This window comes from Hordeum vulgare, chromosome 5H (genome assembly GCF_904849725.1).
Source record: "Hordeum vulgare subsp. vulgare chromosome 5H, MorexV3_pseudomolecules_assembly, whole genome shotgun sequence".
In the NCBI taxonomy this organism is placed as follows: Eukaryota; Viridiplantae; Streptophyta; class Magnoliopsida; order Poales; family Poaceae; genus Hordeum; species Hordeum vulgare.
The window spans coordinates 26,961,932-26,967,571 of NC_058522.1; the positions used below are offsets into that span (position 1 = coordinate 26,961,932).

Below are 5,640 nucleotides of genomic sequence, written 5' to 3' on the forward strand. Positions count from 1 at the left end.
ATGATACCATGTCAACTTTCAACCTTTTCAGAGTTTATTTGTAGTGCTTTTCAATTTCATGATCATTTAGCTCAAAAAAAATCAGTAAATGCATGAAAAATACCAAATGAAGTCAAAAATTGTTGAAAACTGATGATGTGGCTTTGAATGGTGCATTTTGGACACACAAAAATCCTGGAGTTCAAATAAGTTAAAAAAAATTAAATCCCTTTGTAACAGATGAGTTTTCGTCCGGAACCCTCATACTTCGAAAGAGATTGTCCGTTTTGTACACGAAGTGCATCCAATTTTTTTCATAACCCTCTGAACTTTTCAAATTATCAAAGTATTTATTTGATAAAAGAATTGGACTAAAAATAATCAAATATAACATTAATAAAAAGAATGAACTAAAAATAATAAATAAAATATCAACTAAAAAGTATACATAAAATCAAAAAAATTGCCCACCTACTATGCAACCACGACCTCCATATGACTAGAAACCCATGTGCAAATGGGTCAGGATGAAGGCCCACGAGCCCAATAGGCCCAACAGGGCGTTAGATAGGCAAATACTGCTTGCAATAGAGAGGAGCTCGAAGTGGTAGTGGTAGCGGAGCTTATAAAAAAGTATGATCCCCCTCGAGTAGCGAGGTGGGACTAAAAATTTGGCCGCGGGAGCACCACCCTTTAGTCCCGGTTGGAGGCACGAACCAGGACCAATACCCCCATTAGTCCCAGTTGGCCTCACCAACCGGGACTAAAGGTCTTGGCTTCCCGCCCTTTCGTGTGGCAAAATTCACTTTTAGTCCCGGTTGGTGGCTCCAACCGGGACTAAAGGGGGCCTTTAGTCCCGGTTGACGCTGCCAACCGGGACAAGTGCTCTATCTATATAAGCTTGTCATTTCAGATTTCAGTTTCCCCCCCCCCCCCCGACGACGTCGAGAACGGCAACGACGCTTAAGAGCTCGCTCGAACGATCCTCGCGATGTACGATACTTGCGCCGCTTAAGAGGATCACTCGAGAAGCCACGCTGTTGATTTCTCATTGACCATATTTCTCTTCCCCTCACTCCTTCTTTCTTCCTTCTTGAGAGACAGCATTGGCGCATTGGAAGACTTGAAAACAGATAAGGGAGCGAGGTGTTCTCTGCCCTCACCGTCGTCCTCCACTACTGGTCGGAGGCGGAGAACCCCGCCATGCCGCCTCCTTCAGAGTGAGAGATGGAAGGCTCCGGCAACGGCGCCCTCCGATTCTCGGGGCGGGGCGGTGAGGAGAGACGGAAGGAGTCGTCAACGAGCGGGCGAAGGGATGAAGTGGTTGCGTGGCACGGGCGGGGCAACCCTTACAAAGGAGAACCGCTACTCGTTTAGCTGATCACACTTTACTAATTAATGGAGCAAAAGCCATTAGACGCTCTGCCAATTTGTGACTATATATTATGACACAGAGACTATAATTTTTTCTTTCTTATTTTATAAAAAACATACAGTACTAGGAACTTTTTTAAATAGATGATAAACGAACATGCATTGGTAGGTGCACACTCAAGTACACGACGCGTCGGTGATGGAACCACTTCTAGATGTCGCTGGAGATTTGTTAACGTGGTAAAGTAGTTCCACACCACACATCATATTTTACGCGTGTAAGTCAATAGCTAGTATGTGTGATAACCTTAAAACAAGATAATTGTGCGTCAAAACAGTAGATTAGTATATTTCCACTACCCTGGAGAAGTTTATCACATGGGTATGATTTAGAAACACACATGCATATGTTAAGTGAGGTGGTTTATTTAGTACTCCCTTCGTCCTATAGCGAAAGGTGTCCAGGGCGTGCACGGGGGCGACTCGGCCACGGGATCGATCCGGCTCGGCGTCGGGTGCGCGTGAGGTGCGACGCGGCTGTGTCCGGCTCAGGGTGGAAGAAGGTGTGGCGGGGCTCCCTGGTCAGCGAACTAAAGGCGAAACAGAAAAAAAAATGAAGGGAGGAGTGAGGCGCTCGTGGGCCGGCCTGCCTGGGCCTGCTGCCGCCAGGCTACGCGCGCGGGGAAAGCCCCGGTTGGTCCACTGTGCAGCCCCACTGCACAGTGCGCGTTCTTTTTTTTATTTTTCTTTTTACAGAAACTGCTACAGAGAAGAAGAAAAAATCTGGATAAAATAATTACCAGAAAATATATATAAAAAAAACTATAACAGACAGAAAAATATATGCAACTAATATATACTACACGAACACTATTTCCAAGCCTAATGTAATTTTGAAAATAAATTTTATGCAATAGGCCCCACGACGAGTATTGAAAAACTCAACTAAAAATAATTTGGAGTTTTTATAAAATTTGCAAAACTATATCACGTGACTCCAAATAATACTCAGGATATTACAAACTTTTTATTTTATAGGGGAGAAGTCATGTTATCTCCACTTCAATAAATTGCCCTCAGTTGCATAATGAATAGAATTTTTAAAAGAACAAATAAATCATAGAAAAATATGAGATGCATATGAATGATCTATTAACATGCTGATTTAAGAAATTTGGGATGTTACAAACCTACCCCCTTAAGATGAATCTCGCCCTCGAGATTCGGGTTGGCTAGCAAATAGGTGTGGGTGATCCTGCTTGAGATCCTCCTCTCGTTCCCAAGTAGCCTCCTCTTCCGTATGATGATCCCACTGAACCTTGCATAATCAGATTGTCTTGGTGCGAGTAACTCTCTCCGTTGTTTTCAGAATCTTAAGAGGTTTCTCCTCATACGTCAAATCAGTTTCCAACTGAATTGCCTCAAGTGGCACTCTATCTCTCAAAGGAACGCCTGCCATCTCTGCATGACACTTCTTCAGCTGGGATACATGAAACACATTATGAACTCCTGACAAAGCTTCTAGCAACTCTAGCAGATAAAGCTACCTCTTCTCTACGCTCCAATATCATATAAGGCCCCCAAAAACCTTGGTGCTAACTTACCTTTGATTCCAAACCTCTTAATTCCATGAAGGGGTGAAACTCTAAGATATGCACTGTCTCCTATCTCGTATGTCACCTCCTTACGCTTTTCATCTGCATAACTCTTCTATCTGGACTGTGCTATCCTTAGCTTGTCACGAACCAACCTGACTTTCTCCTCAGCATCTCTAATCAAGTCTAGTCCAAAGAATTGCATAATCCCGTGACTTACAATGTCACTACGGGTACCCGCATGCATGACATACATAAAGTGTTCTCAAATCCAATTTTCAATCTAACATAGCAAAATCTCAAAAGGAAAGATTCAATTCATCACAACAAGATAGGACAAACACCATATGATCCAATTATATTAACAAATCCTCTGATACATCAGGATAGGTACATCTCAAGAACACGAGAGAGTGATATCAAACTCATAGATATTGGTGCATATCCTCAACCCCGAGGATGAACTACTTCCTCCTCGTCATGGCCTCCGTCGGTATGATGAAGATGGCTACCAAATATGACTGCTCCACTCCTGCAGGGTACTAGAAAGGCTTCAGATGGGTCTTTCGTCAATAGAGAGAGTTGCGGTAGCTGAACGGAAGTTCTCTGTTTATTTATGAGGGTTTCTGTATATATAGTATTTTTGGCGTTTTAATCACGCTAACGGAGCCATGTGGGCCTCATAAGCCATCATGGCGCACCCAGGGGTGTGCACGCCATGTTGTCTTGTGGTCGACAGGTGGCTCCCGCCGGTAGTTCTTCACTCTAGTATTTCTTATTTTCTCCAGAAAAATCATAAAAAAGTTTCGGGTGATTTTGAGAACTTTTATTTTTTGCACAAAACAACAACACGGTAATTGTGCTGAAAATAGCGTCACTTCGTATTAGTTCTTTATAAATCATATAAGTGCATCAAAACCATATAAAACTATTGTAAACATAGGCAAATATGACATGAATACTTCATAAATTATCGATTCATTTGAGACGTATCATTCTCACAAAAATATAGGAATCAAGACAGTACAGGTAAACCATGGCATTTAGAGGAATATGATGTAGCTGTATTCTCAAGTATTTAAGAAATCAAAGGAAAAAAGGGATGTGATGGCACAGAAAATCCTCGATGGACGTGCACTTTGAGAACAAGACGCTCATCATGATTCGGAGTCGGCTCAATGTCATCAGGCTCACACATCCTCAATCCTTCCTCCGGAGTGAGGGTCTCCGCGACGAGCTGGATCACTTGGTGCTCACTCACCTCGCACGGGGTCGGCGCCAATTTCCTTGGATCCAGTCGGGTGGAGGAGTGGATCTCAATGTCAAGCCCTTCCGTACTAGCGTTTTCTTCTTCTACTCCAACTATGCAGTCTTATCCATGTTCATCTTTGAAGGCGGCAAAGTCAAGCGGAGAGCAAGAGGGATCTCGAAGGTAAAACATGGAAGAGAAGGAGGTGATTTGGATTTACCCCGACACATCTCCAGTTTATACCCGTGGGTAAATACGACATATCAATCTGCCACCATTGATTCAAGATCAGTAGAATGTTTCATACCTTGGGGCTTGGTATTACTTATTCTCCTAATTTCGATAATGGTAAATATTAATTGATATCATAAGGATGAAACACCAAACTTTTGTATTAAAAACAAGGAATACTACTACAACATGCAACAATTGAAATGTTTATTTTATTCATGAAGGGAGAACACCATGCGATAGCAAACACAAGGGATTCTCACCATAGACGGAGCTACAAGATGCTACTCATCCGTATATTACATGAGAGGAAAATAAGGCAGGTTTCTGTGAATCCACTGTGCCCAATGGAGCTTGCTTTACACATCCACTCTTGCAATTATCTATTGAAACATAGCACATGTCGTTCATTAAACAACAGAAACAATATGATTTCTCTTTACACAAAGAACTTTCTTTTCTATAGATGCATAATCCTGGTATGTTGACCTTCATATTTTCTTGGTCTTCCATCAGTTGGCCTACAAGATATAGGATAATAGTCAATATCATAAATTTATTGTCCGATGAGCTATAGTGAAATGAATACAGTCATAGCCAAAAGTACAATTACATATGAATCCATAAGCACCTCTAGAGGAGAAATATTATGCACAACATATGTACTATCTGTTTACTTCAGTAAAAGTATTCAAAACTAATACTAAATCATATGTACAAATGGTGCATTTGTATACACTCACAGTGTGTATTGATCATAGAGGACAAGAGAAGTGCATAGATTATGGTCGCTGCAGTGAAGGTCTTCATGTACTTTTCCATCTTGTTTGCACAATGCAAAGGCAAGTGCTTTTTAGCGTTCCAAACAGAAAAGGTACAACGGAAGAATTTTGGTGTATCCTAGCACCATCCCTATATATCTTCTACTGCTTATAAACACACAAGTCAGGTGAATCCAAACAATCTCAGCCATTAATTAAACCAAATCAATCGGATATCCCACGATGCTCAAATGGTGTATCCATCAAATGAATCAGTATCTGAAAAAATATGTAAATAATCTCACAAAATATACTAATTTCAACTAATCCTTAAATCAGCATTACTTGCACAAATAATCTTTTACAATAAAATGTACGGATTCATTTCCCTCCCATAAATAAATGTATGAGTACAACTTTAAATTATTAAAGATTTACTAAATAAATTCAC

The 5,640-nt window shown here is 41.1% G+C and overlaps 1 long non-coding RNA gene across 1 annotated transcript; it reads right to left on the reverse strand.

The window, feature by feature from the left end:
• Positions 1-4,618: 4,618 nt before the first annotated feature.
• LOC123397862 lies at positions 4,619-5,327 on the reverse strand. The gene is made up of 2 exons (XR_006610029.1): positions 5,172-5,327; positions 4,619-4,949 (listed from the first exon to the last, which is right to left on the reverse strand). It is a non-coding gene; the product is annotated as an uncharacterized LOC123397862 (long non-coding RNA).
• Between the last annotated feature and the right edge of the window lie 313 nt (positions 5,328-5,640).